The sequence below is a fragment of the Triticum aestivum genome, chromosome 7D, assembly GCF_018294505.1.
Source record: "Triticum aestivum cultivar Chinese Spring chromosome 7D, IWGSC CS RefSeq v2.1, whole genome shotgun sequence".
Classification (NCBI taxonomy): domain Eukaryota; kingdom Viridiplantae; phylum Streptophyta; class Magnoliopsida; order Poales; family Poaceae; genus Triticum; species Triticum aestivum.
Window position 1 is genome coordinate 4,050,543 of NC_057814.1, and position 14,093 is coordinate 4,064,635.

The following is a 14,093-nucleotide window of genomic DNA, read 5'->3' on the forward strand; positions in this document are numbered from 1 at the left end:
GCCCGCCCCGACGCCGCCGACGAAGCAGGCCCCCTGTTCATATGCAAAAGTTAGGATTTTTGGTGATATTATTGTAGAATATGATGATGATATTGTAGAATATGCAAATGTTTGTATGTTCATATGCAAAGAATTTTTATTTCGTTCATAGAATTTTTATTGTAATTTTGTTCATCTGTTGTAATTTTGTTCATAGAATTTTTATTGTTTTTTTCTGTTGTAATTTTGTTCATAGAATTTTTATTGTTTTTTTGTTGTACTTTTGTTCATAAAGTTTTAGGATGAAAAAAAAGAAGACGATGAAATAAAAAGGGAGGAGGAGAAGTTTCGTTTAGTTTTAGGATTATTTTAGTTTATGTTTAGTTTAGGAAGAAGGAAAAGAAAAAGATGAAGAAGAGGAGAAATAAATAAGAAGAGGAAAAAAGGAAAAAAAGGAGGAGACGAAGAAAGGAATAGAGGAAGCACCCCCCTCTTTTTTCTTCTTCTTTTTTTTCTTCTTCTTCCTTATCTTATTTTTTATCGGGTATGTCGTTGTCGATATAACCCCCTCCCGGATAACTTCGACCGTGATAACTTATACCACAGGAGCACCCCCCGGCCCTCTCGCTCGACCAAAACTCTCGAGGACACCCAAACCATAGAAAAAAACGATGTCGGTCTCCTACCCCTCGTCTTTCTTCTTTTTTGTGGTTGTAAAAGAGTTAGGAAAAGTTTTATATATGCAAAAGTTACATTTTTAGAAAAGTTTTATGTATCTAGCTAGGAAAGGAAGAAGAAGAAAAAGAAGGAGAGGAAAAATGAAAATAAGAAGAGGAAGAAAGGAGAAGAAGAGGAGAGGAAGAAGAGGAGAAATAAATAAGAAGAGGAAAAAAGAAGAAAAAGAAGAGGAGAAGAAGAAAGGAATAGAGGAGAAGAAGAAAAAATAAATATCTATTTTTTCTTCTTCTCCTCTATTCCTTTCTTCTTCTCCTCTTCTTTTTCTTCTTTTTTTCTTCGATCTTCTCCTCTATTCCTTTCTTCTTCTCCTCTTTTTATTTCTTCTTCGTCTTCTTATTTTTTATCGGGTATGTCGTTGTCGATATACCCCCTCCCCGATAATATTATTTTCCCATGTATGTATGTCGTCGTTGTCGATATATATAACTCCCTCCCAGATAACTTCGACATGATGGACGGTACATATTTATACCCCCTCTCGACCGTGATAACTTATACCACGGGAGCACGCCCCCCCCCCCCCCCCCCCCCCCGGGCCCTCTCGCTCGACCAAAACTCTCGAGGACACCCAAACCCTAGAAAAAAAACGATGTCGGTCTCCTACCCCCTCCCGCCGCGCCCTACCCTTGAAGCGTTGCCGAGGCCACCCCAAACCCGGAATAAGGTAGGTCTACATTTGCACTAATATATCCACCTGCTGTCATGTTTGTGTAATAATTGCCATGTTGTAATATTTGCAGAAACAATGGAGCACGGACGAGACGAGCAAGCAGAAGAGGTGTTGGGGGACATAATCTTAGCCGGAGGTGATATCTTGTCGTATCTTAACGACAATGATGGTCTGGAAGAATAGGGTGAAGAAGCAGGCTACGGTGATCGTAGAGTGGAGGAGGAAAGACATGATTATGATGGCTCCGGTGACCCAATGCTGGTGCAAGAAGGAGCCCGTGGTGACGGCTCCGGTGACCGAACAGAGTCCGGCCAGGTAAATATATTAGTTAAGCCTGTGCTGACTAGCTAATTGATGCATTCATTGTTTTGGTATGTACACATATTAATTAACTCTCGTCTTTCTTCTTTTTTCTAGCCCTCCGGATCAAGCACAACTTCGGTAAAGAGACGAGGCCCGAAGAGAAAGTTGCGCTCGGATGAAAGGTTTGAGATCACAGCAATCGCGCGCGACGGCCAACCGATTGAACCCATCCGGACAAAGGAAGCATTTGCTGCTCAGTGCGGGGTTCTTGTTAGGGACAAGATCCCGATCAGCATCCACCAATGGTATAAGCCTAAGAAGGAAGACCCTGAGGTGTCTTATGTCAATGATATGCATAAAGATGATCTTTGGACTGAGCTGAAGGCAAATTTCACCCTACCGCCAGAGGAGGATCCGGAGAAGCCAATTAAAGAGCAATTAATCAAGTCTCATGCTCTTAAGAAGATGGCAGACCTATTCAGGAGGTGGAAGAATGAGCTCAAAAGGTTTGTCGACAAAGAAGAGACACCAGAATTCATCGGCCGATATGAGAAGATCAGAGATCACTGGCCCGCATTTGTGGCCCACAAGACATCGGAAAAGAGTAAGAAGATGTCAGCGACAAACAAGAGGAATGTTGCGAAGAAGAAGCTTCACCATCGCACGGGGTCAGGTGGCTACGTCAAAGCCCGGCCTAAGTGGGCCAAGGCTGAGAATGATCTGCTTGATAAAGGGATCGAACAAGAGACAATGAACTGGCCAGCCCGTTGCCGGACTTGGTTCTTCGGGGCTGGCGGAAAATTGGACCCTGTATCAGGGAGGTGCGTTTGGACGAACGAGCTTTTGAGAATACCAGTCAAGAAGATTCAGCAATATATTGATGCAGCGCAGCAAGGGACGTTCGTTTCAGACAGAGAGAACGACGAGCTCACAATGGCCCTCGGGAATCCTGAGCACCCTGGACGGACACGAGGCACACCAGGCTCCGTTCCATGGAAGGCTGGTTTTCCGGACGCAGGCGGTTACAAAATCCAGGAGAGGAGGAAAAAAATGAAGCAGACCCAAATTCAGAAGCTGCAGGAAAGGGTTCAAGTGCTAGAGGAACGAGACGGCAATCGGCATGCCGAAACCGCCCCCGAAGCTACCCCGCCATCTCAGCGGAGAAGCAGCGTGGCTTCCGCCGAGCTGCTTCAGCCGGAGCACTTGACGGCTCCTGCTAGCTACCCCGTGGATGCTATCACGGAGTCTAAACATTGCCACCTTATGGCGCAATGGCAGAACTTCAAAGTCAAGGCGGCTATTGGCTCTGTTTTACCTCCTGAACCCGGCGCAACCTACCACTGCCGGCCGATTCCAGAAGGATATGCTAGGGTGATGGTGGATGAAATAACGGAGGGATTTGAGGACTCCGGCTTGACCACCCTGCCGGTGAAGGGGAGACTCGGCTGGGTTCTGCTCTGTAGACTCCATGCCTATGGCCGAAGGAGCTCATTAACCTTCCGAACTGGACGCCTCCGGCGAGTAAGGGCACTCCGCCTCCTCCTCCGGCGAGTGATCAGGGCACTCAGCCTCCTTCTCCGGCGCATGGCGGCACTCCGCCTCCTCCTCCGCCTCCTCCTCCGCCTCCTCCTCCGGCGAGTGATCAGGGCACTCAGCCTCCTTCTCAGGCGCGTGGCGGCACTCCGCCTCCTTCTCCGCCTGCGCCGGCGTGCCAGAGCAGCCAGCCTCCTCCTTCTCCGCCTCGTCAGCAAGGGCGGAAGAGACCCGCCGCCGCTACGGCTGCTCCGGCGCGTCGTAGTCCTTCTTCTCCGCCTCGTAAGCAAGGAAAGAAGACAGCCGCAGCCGCTCCGTCTGCTCTGCCGGCGTCTAGCAGTACAGCTGCCAGAGGCGGGAGGCAATAAAGATTCGGTCCTTCTCTGAAGACTCCAGAGAAGTTACCATACGAGAGGACCGAGGAGGAAACCACGAAGATTGTGCGAGCCGAAGTGAAGAACTTCTTTGAAGGGGTGAAAGCAATGAAACGTCCACCTCCGAAGGAGAAGGTAGATCCGGTGAAAGCGAAGCGCACTCTGGCTGCCCTGACAAAACCACCAAAGTCTCCGCCGAGAGGCAACTATGAGCGCATTCTTGCAAAGACATTTGCCGAAGCGGAGCGGTCGGGAAGTACTGTCAGTGATCAAAGGTTAAAAGAACGACGAGCCGGGAAAAAAATTGCCCAGCTCGGCGAACAAGCGAACCAACCGCGCCCCCCGCTCAAGGTGTCTAGCGACATTGTCGCTAATGATCCGAGGATGGTGCCCGGTTATACCAATGTTGGAGATTACCTGCCCGACGATGTACATTATGAAACCTTGGAGGTGGACGAACACAAATACCATTACGGGAAGCCTCTCGTCAAAGATGAAAGATCTCTAACAACGATGATGCGAAGATTACATGATTGGTACATGAAAACCTGCAGAGAGTTTGGGGGGAGGAATACTTTGACGCTGAGAGTTAAACCGGAGCATGACCTCGTTGGAATTGAACTGTTGAATGTTCCATTTGAGGAGTTCTTCCAGTTTTTCAATCAAAAGGCCCTTGATAAATCAACGATCACTTGCTACTGTCTGTAAGTAGTACTACTTCTGTCATTAAGTCTCTCTATATAGGTCAGCTCTTTCATTGCATGTATTTATAATTATCCTCACTATATTATGCAGATTGAAGATCGCCGAATTGAAGAAAAAACAAATTGGTGATATTGGGTTCATTAACACAAATCTCATAGATGCAACTCAGGTTAAATATCATGCCGAAGATACCGAGGCCAACTTGCTACGATCGTTGGTAATAAATGAAAACAAAGATATAATACTCTTTCCTTACAACTTCAAGTGAGTGTTACTGTCTTGTGCATATTCGGTTTTCCTTATTAGTCCAGGTTATGGTAATGTAATTGATGACTTATGCATGCGTGCGCAGCTTCCACTATATTCTCCTAGAGATTAAGCTTGAGCTGGGAGTAGTAACCGTCTTAGACTCAAGACGAAAAGATCCCCAGGACTATGCGGACATGACTCAAATGCTCGAGAAGTAAGTTAAATCGATCATTATCCACCATATCAGCAACTTTGTTCATTTCCTGATATCAAGTAATTATTTTCTTTGTCTGGCAGGGTTTGGATAAAATTCACCAAAAAAGCTCCGGGACTGCCGAAGAAGCTGCAATTTAGACACCCGAAAGTAAGTACTATAGTAGCATGTTCCGCGCATCTCCTAGTGATTCAAGCGCTAGTTTCATCAATACCATTTAGCATGCTTGCTTATCAGTTTGATTGACCTCTATTTCTTGTAAAGTGGTTGTGGCAGGAACAAGGGAATGATTTCTGTGGATACTACGTTTGCGAGTCTATCCGCCACACGACCTGTGAGCGGGGCTACTCTGATGAACAATATGAAGTGCGTAGGCAATAATATTCACAATTTTATTTTATTACCATCATTTGTGTCGAGTTTCATTTATTCATATATATATATATGTATTGACCCCCTTCTTCAAATTAGATCTTTCGGATGCGAGATGAACTCCTAGCACCAGATCGTATGCAAGCAATTCAAGAGGAATTGGCGGCATTCTTCCTTGACCATGTGATCGCTGAAAACGGAGAATACTGTGTGGACCCTGTGTTCTTACAATTTAATTAGGAGATTATATTGTAAGAGATAATTATTGTATATATGTAGCCGGTAGTGTCAGATAGATATACGAGAACTTGTTGTTTGACCAATCTCTCGGAGAAGGAGAGGTGGTCGATATCATTTCTCTCTGTATGCATATGTTCATGACGATCTTCTGTTTCCTTCATTTGCTTACTAGCTAGCGTGTCTAGTCCTCTCCATACGTATATAGTACGTAGCGTCGACCAAGCACGGAGATAAGAGAGGACACTTCTCTCTATTAATTAGCTAGCTAACACAATATATGAAACACCTAAATTAACCCCCCAAAACCCCCAACCACCCCCCCTTCAAAAAAAAACAAAAACCCCAGCCCCTGAAATGCTGACGCGTGGATGCCTATTGGTCCCGGTTAGTGCCACCAACCGAGACCAATAGGCAGGCAGCCCAGGCAGGGGGGCCTTCTGTCCCGGTTCGTGTAAGAACCGGGACTAAAGGGTTAGGGCATTAGTAACGACCCTTTAGTCCCGGTTCGAAAACCGGGACAAAAGGCCCTTACCAACCGGGGTAAAAGCCCGTTTTTCTACTAGTGTTAGGCCATATTTAATGAGTTTAATGATCAGATCTATTTTATACTTTTACCTCTCATGTGAAAAAAGAACATAAGAGGAACCATGTTTTTGAAAGAGACATACACACGGCAAATAAAATGAAATGGGTTTAGTGGGTACCAGGGCTTCACGAACTGCCTTCAGTTTCTCGTGCGTGTAGATAGGTTCCCCCATCACTGGGACAAAAGTTGCGCGGGACCAGACAAAATCTCTTTCACTCCTGAGTTGGATTTTGGGAAAGTTGATTCTTTCCCATTAGAAATATATTTTGCATCCTCCTTGCCCCATTTTGACTTCTTCCCTGGGAGGGCTGCCATGTTTGTAGTTACTCACGATCTTCTCTCACATATCCTTCTCCCACTCATTCTTCTTCTTGAAATAATCGCCCGAGCGAGCTCAACTGAAGTAATTCCAATTCTCCACAAACATCGTAGGCCACATCAACTTAACCATGATCTCAAAATCCTTGTCTCTCTATTTCTCGACACTGTTTTTTCACGAATTGAAGGCAACGGTAAATATGCATGGCCTTAGTTGCTAATCTTGTTTTTTGGGCCTCATAGAAGGAATACTTGTTGAACAACATTTGCAAGAGGAGAGCTCGATGCTGCTTGAGATCTTTCCCCCTTACTCCCTCCTTTCCGGTGTATAGGGATCAATTCAAAAATCTCACCAACCAAGGTAGATGATGAGTGGTGGAATAATTTTTATAATTTGCAAAAGTACTCAATTAGTGCACTATTTTTCCAAAAAAATATGTTTACCAATGCATTAATTGCAACATGCATGTTTGGCCAATAAATGACAAAGAAGCTTTACATGCATTGGTGTGTTTTGTCATAATCCTTGCATGCAAAGAGTTAATGCACATTGAAATCTGAACATGTGATGTGAAGTAGTAAAATTAGACTTATAAAATAGAAAAACTAAAATTTTGAGATGAGCCCTATAAACCGGAAGGGAGGTAGTATGTTCCGGTATGTGACCTTGATAGCTTTAGGACTGGCTAATCTATGCCTATCGTCGGCACGACTAACTATGACCGTTTTAATAGTCAATGAGAGTGGATTTTCAGGACCTGGGTGTTCCACACACCCTCTAAACCCCACTGTATGTTCAGAATCCAGCACCTAGATATCTGTACTAGGTACAGTAACAACAATTTGATTAACAGGCCACAGCTTGCTAAGCATGGGAGGCTGGACACAGTAGGAAGGAATCTGGGCCTAGTCTGGCACTGTACATCTTAGGCCGATTCCACTTAGCGACACGAGATGGACGTCAAGTGAAACTGGCTGAACTGCCTTGTACTGATATAATCTAATTTCGCAACTTTGGGTGCCGAGCAAATTCATGAATCCGAGGTAATCCGGGGATGCATAGGGCTCAGTACGGAAGGTGTAAGCCTAGCCAAAGTGGGACAAAATTAGCTAATAACATAACGCATCTCAAGACAAGTATACCGATGAGCAAGGTGTTAACGGAAAGAGTGGTGTTTGTGGTAACATAATATGTTACGGTAATATAATGCAAGTCAATATAAAATGAGTCTATAAACTAATAAATAAAATCTTACATGACACTACTATGAAGATAGTACGCGAGTAACATAAAGTATTAATATCTACTAGTAGTTTAAGTTATTTTCCATTATGACTAGTCTAAGTTGACCAGCCCGCGTCCGATACCATTTTCTCCCCTCTCAGTATCGCATCACAGCCTTACCTCCGTCGTGGTTTAGTGGTTCCTTTGTATTTTGTGCTAAATTTTGATCTTAGGTTTAGCTAACATAATCTTAATGCATGTCACCGAAAATAGCATCATTGAAAACTATGTACAAATACGAATCCAAGGATATACCTTTTGGTGACATGCATTCATATTTTCTTAGTTAAATCTATGATTAAAATTTGACACAAAATACAAAAGGGAGCAACAAATCAGGACGGAGGTTGTAATTGATAGGTTATGTGCCGGCATAGAAATGGAAATGCATTAATTGCATGCGAGTCGATTAGAATGCAGTACTCCCTCCGTTCTTACATATATGTCTGTTAGACATTCCGATATAGATTACATACGAAGCAAAATGATTGAATTTATACTAATGTTGATATGCATTCGTATGTAGTTTATATTGAAATATTGAGAAGGACTTACATTTAGAACGAAGGGAGTAAAATCGCACTCTCCTCAGCGTAGTACGCAATGCCCGTGTGAACAAAAAAATTACTATGGCAGGATAGTGCACGTGATCTCACGTGATGCGTGGGTTCCAATTTTTAACCAATATAGTAAAATCGTACGATCCAATCCTTAGCCTGACCGGGCTAGCTTTAGCTCAACATCATTCCGTCATGGCTCATCGTCTTTGTCCTCGCCAACCGATGCAAACACCATGATGTGATCTTGCAAAAAACAGAGAGAGAGAGAGATGGAGGCTGTGGCGACGGCCGCGGCCACCTCTTTCGTGGAGTGGATGGTGCCGAAGCTCTTCGATTTCTTACATGAAAATCACGAGCTTCGGAAGAACCTGGAGCATGACATCAAGTACATCAAGGACGAGTTTGCCATGATTTCTGCCGTCATCCAGGATGAGCAAAACAGTCGCCATGGAAGGGGTGAAGAGGTGCATAAGGAGTGGATCAGGATGGTACGTGAGGTGGCGCACGCCATTGAAGACTGCATCGACCGCTTCATGCACCGCGTGAGGAGGGCCAAGACAGGGGCCGGTTGGCTCCGTCGGGCTGTCCACCGGGTGAAGACGGTGAAGGCCCGTAACGAGTTTGCCATGGCTATCCAGAAGCTCAAGAAGATATCAGAGGATGCGTCCAAGCTGAGAGGAGCATATTGTAGCAGCACCACCTCTTCGCCAGGGCGGTCGCTGTCGTCTGAGCAGATAGAGAAGGCAGCGGCGACCGAAGACGGCGACCATTCAGCAGCATCATGCCCTGTTCCCATGGGTATGGACGATCCCCGCGACGAGCTTCTGGATCTGATCCGGCAGCAGCAGCAGCTCAAGGTGATCACCATTGTTGGGTTCCATGGTATGGGCAAGACTCTCCTGGCCAATCATGTGTATAACTACAAGGTAAATGAGAGCCAATACGAAGCACGGGCCTGGGTTCCTCCAACGAAACTTGGAGGAACAGCCGCCAATGTTCTCAGGGAGATACTCGGGCAACTTGGCCATCCCACCGACGGCCGTCTCACCAAGCTTCAGGAAAGAATCAAAGAGTGCCTTGGGACCAAAAGGTAATTTATCTACTGATCGATGTACCAAACTCCTTCAATAAATTCTTGTCTAATAAATCTGTCATGTTTAATTTGGTATGTATGTTCATCGTTCTAACTACCCACACAATTGTGCTAGATATTTTTTTCGACTATACTTACTGTCAATTCCTCTCTTTAATTCTTCGCTCCCATGGTCAATTTTCGTTCAACTTGCTTCATAATTGTACTTACCACTTATAGTAAAATATATTAAAGCAAATATATACATCTCAAGAAAAAAAATAGACTTTGGGTTAAATATATTGAGTTTTTTTACTATATATATGTGTGTGTGTGTGTGTGTGTGTGTGTGTGTGTATATATATATATGTTAATGTATCAAGTTGTTGTCAAAGACACATTGATATGTGGTACTTCAAGACTACGAAATGGCGCTTAGTCCATTGTCAATAATATGATCTTGCTTCTTCACTTCAACTCCTCCAGGGGATTCGTTGGTTCTACTTTTATCTCAAATATTTTAACTAACAATTTCACCAAGATTTAAATGTTAAATATTAATGGCTTTTATGTAGATCTTGTATTTTGTTTCTCCACATGTCTTTGTGTCTCTGGTTGCATACATATTTGTTTACTTACTGCAATGCAGTTGGCAAATACCGAGGCGTGGCAGTTACTGTAACTCCTAGAATCTTTGCCAAGCTCCCCACTCGGCAAAAGCCAGTTCCAGCTGCCATCAGCAATTCCTTTGCAGAGTATAGTTTCGGCAAAAAGCACTCACTGTACACCCCTCAGGCAAACAAAACTTTGCTCAGAACCATCTATTGGGGGCTTGGCAAACTTGTTGTCAAGAACCAAAATGGTACCTTCGGCAAAGTAAAGTGACTTCACGTCCGGAGGGTGAGGACAGCACCGTCATGTCTTTGCCGAGAGCCGGCATAGAACTCAACAAACACTTCCGTAGTTGCCGACTGCCAGTTCTCGGCTTACCCGGCACAAGCAACTTCCTAGGAACACCCATGTGTCGCTTTTTACTCGGTGTACAATGATTTTCCAGTAGTGGTGCTATCTAGCTTTGTCGAGTGCGATGCTCGGCAAAATGGAATACTCGGCGAACAGATTAAACATCTGCGCTGTTTCATAGTGGGCCAAGGTTTGCCGAGTTTCGGCAAACGGGTACAATGCAATATATTGTACCACGCGTTGACAGCCTGCTCATCCAAGTAATGCCGGCTTCCGCACTCGAATAATAGTCTAGCCACGTGACACCACCGTTAACGACCCGTTCTGTCTAATTTTTTGTTTGCCGAGTTCTCATTTGCAGAAAGTCGGCAATGGATATTGAAGATTCTACCGAGTACCCAGTGATAAGTAGTCGAAAACGTACACGATTGCCAACGCATGTCCACTCGAGTCCGGTTTACCGAGAACAAAACTTGGAAAACACAACGCCGAGTTGGGCAATACAGTAGTGATGCATGCTCATCTTACTTTAGTTGTCTTTGCTAAACATTTTCCCCATTCAGTTTTGCCATGCCTTATTTTTTTCATTCATTCATTCAGTTCCCTATCCCCTCTTGCTCTGCTAGCTTCATCTATCATTGTAAACCTTGTCTAATTAGCTTGTCATGTTTAATTTGGTACATAGGTTCTTCATTGTGATTGATGGCTTGCAGAAAGCAGGATATTGGCACGATATAAAAGTGGCTTTTGCGGGGTTAAGCGGCAGATTTCTGGTGACGACGACTATTCAGCGCGTAGCAAATACGTGCAGCAGCTCAGCTGTTAATGATCATGTGTACACAATGTCAACTCTGGCCAATCAACACTCAAGGCTATTGTTCTTCAAGGAAATTTTCCAAGATGATGAACTACCGCCAGATGTGGAGGAGCTTGGCTCCGAAGCGCTCAAGAAATGCGATGGTCTTCCCCTTGCTCTTGTTACCACTGCCAGGTTCTTGCAAAGCGCAGGTAATCCGACACCCATGAAATGGGCAAAGTTATGCACCGACCTGGGTTCACATTTGGAGAGCGATGAGCTATTTTCAAGAATGAGGGAGTGTGCTTGTGCAGAGCTACACCAGCTATATTCTTGCTATATTTGATAGCCAGGTTGCCAGGACATTCTTGCTATATTTGAGTACCTACCCAAGTGGGCGTCCAATCAAGAGATCAACCCTGATAAGGAAATGGTTAGCCGAGGGGTTTTCACCAGGAAACATTACAAACAATGCCCTCAACGCCGCTACCAGCTGTTTTGATAAGCTAGTTGACCGGAGTATCATCCAACCTATTGATGCCAGTGGTGACAGTACAGAGGTGAAGACATGCCATACCCATGGCATGATGCTGGAGTTTGTCATCCGCAAGTCCATGTCTGACAACTTTCTTACCTTGTGTAATCAGCCGTCTGCTCCACCCCTACCCAGCAAAATCCGCCGGCTGACTCTGCATCATGCAACGCCCAGAGAAGTGAATGATCTATCTCTTGTCCGGTCATTGACTGTCTCCGGCGAGACGCACCCATCAATCCTAGACTTTTCCAAGTATGAACTGATGCGAGTTTTGGATCTGGAAGAGTATGATCATCAGTTGTTGGATAGCCATCTCAAGTTGGTATGCAGCAACCTGTTGCTGCTGAGGTACCTAAGCCTCGGAGCCGCTGTTACGGCGCTGCCAAGAAATATCAAGAAGCTTCAGTTCTTGGAGACACTGGATGTAAGAAGGACGAATATAGAGATTCTGCCAACACAAGTCATGGAGTTGCCATTTTTACTTCATCTGTTCGGGAAGTTCAAGCTGAAACAAGATGTAGGAGCACACAGAATGAGTAAGCTACAGGCGTGGTTGTCAGCCAACAGCAAATTGGAAACAGTAGCAGGATTTGTTGTGGACAGCAACAAGAGCCAAGGATTTGCACAACTCATGGATCATATGAAGCATTTGATAAAGGTGAAAATATGGTATGATTCTTGCGCCGATGCCAGCAGCACAAGTACTCTCTCGAAGGCCATCAAGGGGTTCATCGAGCGAAGCACCAATTTCATGACTTCACATGCACTCTCACTCAATCTCAGTGGTGAACGTTCTCAAGACTTGCTGAATTTCTCCCTTGGAACTGGCAAATCCTACTATCTTTGCTCACTCAAGCTACAAGGGGGCAACATATTCAGCCTCCCCCCCTTTGTTACCATGCTGGCTGGTCTCAATAAGTTGTGCCTTTCAGTCACTCATCAGCTGAGTCGTGACATTATTGCTGCCCTGAGTGAAATGCGCAGCCTGAAGCAGCTGAAGCTGACTGCAACTCAATTGGACAAGCACATCATTGGACAAGGTGCATTCAGAATCCTGGAAGACCTATGGATCACGGTGGAAGTGATGACTGCGCTGGACATCGAAGACGGAGCTCTGCCGTGCCTCAAATCGCTCCGTCTGCTATGTAAAAATCTAGATGGCTTTTCCGGCACATCGGCGATCAAATACTTTAAGCGCCTCAAGGAGATTGCTCTTCATCGTGAAGTGGGTGGTGACACAAAACAGAAGTGGAAAGAAGCAGCAAGGAAACACCCAAGATGTCCCAAGATCTTGTTTGTCTAGACAGCACATCAACATCCAGGTAATGAATTGTGTTGTACTTGCCTTGCATTGAGCATCCTACTCGCCTCTCCACAGTGGCACAGTTTACATCCCGGTAATGACACTTTTTTCTGTTGTGCAGGCAGTACAGGCTGCGACTTGCTAATGGCAAAGCATTCTCGTATGCTGCTTATTGGTTGATGGCCATTCATCAACATGATCAAGTGCGTCGAATAATTTAGTCTCTTTGCTCTCATGTGGATTTGGTGGCTTCCCCGCCGTCCGTACTTTTATGTTGTGTCACCACTAGGATTTATCTATTTCTACCAGATCGAAGTTAATGACCTGTTAAGCCAAGCAAACGATTTTCTTTCAAGAAATATGGTGACTTCCTGCTGTAATAAATAAGTCTACTCTGTTTGTTGTTGGACATGTATTTGGTTATTTCGGTTCCAGTCAACTTAATTGGCATCTATTATTTCTCACAAATTCAGGACTAGAATGTGCTATACTTGTTAACTATAAATTCTGGAATTTTGATTTACTTGGTATGAGTATCAGTATACATCCATGAAAAAAATAGCACGGGCCACTAATAGTAATCAACCTCTTTCAAAAAAAAATAGTAATTGACCAGTACAACTGCAAGTTTGCATGCATTGAAATGATGAAAGTAACCTTGGGAGCCTGCCGCTGCCGTCACCGTATGTGCGATCGCTCGGCCGATCTGCTCTCGCTCGGGATTCTTTTTATCCCATGGAAAGAAATTCCTACAGGTTCGGCTAAATAAATAAATAAAACAGTAGCAATTGCCTCTATGCATCCCTGGAGGCAGGAGCATATGCTTGACCAGACTTGTTTTCCCTCTCTATTATTCCTTAAAACAAATAAACCTTGGATGTTGCCAAGGAAACTTTGAAACTCGAGGTTCATTTCTATGTGTCTTGCTTGTAGATTACAGTATCTTAACTGAGGTTAATGTTACCATAAGGGGCTGGGAGCGTTTGTGCCTTCTGTGCTCTTTCTCAAAAGCGTGATTAAGTGCACACTGATGGTCTATATATATGTACGTAGTTGAGTTGTGAAGCTTACCTGGTGAAGACCCCTTGACGATGGACGCCGTGAATTCATTCTATCTCTTCAGCCCAGGGCCTCGATTGTAAACGCCGTGCTCCAGCCTGCAATTATCAACGCGGGTGAAGGCAAAAGGCAGTGGACAAAGATGGACAATCAGAACTGATACAGACTGCAATTATGCTTGCCTGTAGCTCTGCCTCCTCTGCTTTCTAAACTCTGAATATTTGCAAGTCCCTTCCTTT

General features: G+C 44.7%; 1 pseudogene; it reads left to right on the top strand.

Annotated features, from left to right (window-relative positions):
- Positions 1-8,296: 8,296 nt before the first annotated feature.
- LOC123170159 (disease resistance protein RGA4-like) lies at positions 8,297-13,229 on the top strand (annotated as a pseudogene).
- The last annotated feature ends 864 nt before the right edge of the window (positions 13,230-14,093 follow it).